Source organism: Gavialis gangeticus, unplaced genomic scaffold (genome assembly GCF_001723915.1).
Source record: "Gavialis gangeticus isolate Ggan-Ray unplaced genomic scaffold, GavGan_comp1, whole genome shotgun sequence".
Taxonomy (NCBI): domain Eukaryota; kingdom Metazoa; phylum Chordata; order Crocodylia; family Gavialidae; genus Gavialis; species Gavialis gangeticus.
Window position 1 is genome coordinate 171,685,987 of NW_017729022.1, and position 581 is coordinate 171,686,567.

At 44.6% G+C, this 581-nt stretch overlaps 1 protein-coding gene across 2 annotated transcripts in view; it reads right to left on the bottom strand.

Annotated features, from left to right (window-relative positions):
• Positions 1-229: 229 nt before the first annotated feature.
• Positions 230-581, bottom strand: part of TLR5 (toll like receptor 5) — a 71,957-nt gene continuing 71,605 nt past the window's right edge. For both annotated transcript variants that reach the window (XR_002097087.1, XR_002097089.1), the window contains one exon: positions 230-347. The gene's annotated coding sequence lies outside the window, so the exon portion shown is untranslated. The remainder of the gene's footprint in view (positions 348-581) is intronic.

Here is a 581-nt window from a genome sequence, read left to right on the forward strand (position 1 = left end):
GGACAAAGTGAACAGACTGCCCAAAAGTCAGCCATTTGATTTCTTGCCCAGCCCCCAGAAATAACTGTGCTCCTTTGTATCTGGATGGGAGAGTATACCAAGCCCACGCAGCGAAACACAGTGAACTAAAAAAATGTGGGTATATAAACAAAACATAAAAATGGAATATTGCATATATCATCTTTGAAAAGAGTCAATGAAGCATAGTCCAAGCAGCTACTTACTGAAATATCTGAACATTCGTCATTTTTCTGCATTTTTAAATCTTGCACACTGTAGCCTGGGCAGCTGAGCAGCAGGCAAGCCTGGAAGCAGGACAAACAAACACAGCATAGACTGTTCTTACCCTGAACAGAGACAAAAAATAGTAATCATTGGTAAATACTGGCATGTTTCATAGTTTCATGGTTTCTAGGGTCAGAAGGGACCTGAGCAGATCATCTAGTCCGACCCCCTGCCATGGCAGGAAAGAGTACTGGGGTCAAACGACCCCAGCAAGGTGTTCATCTAACCTCCTCTTAAAAACCCCCAGGGTAGGAGCCTGCACCACCTCTCTTGGAAGTTGGTTCCAGACCCTAGCC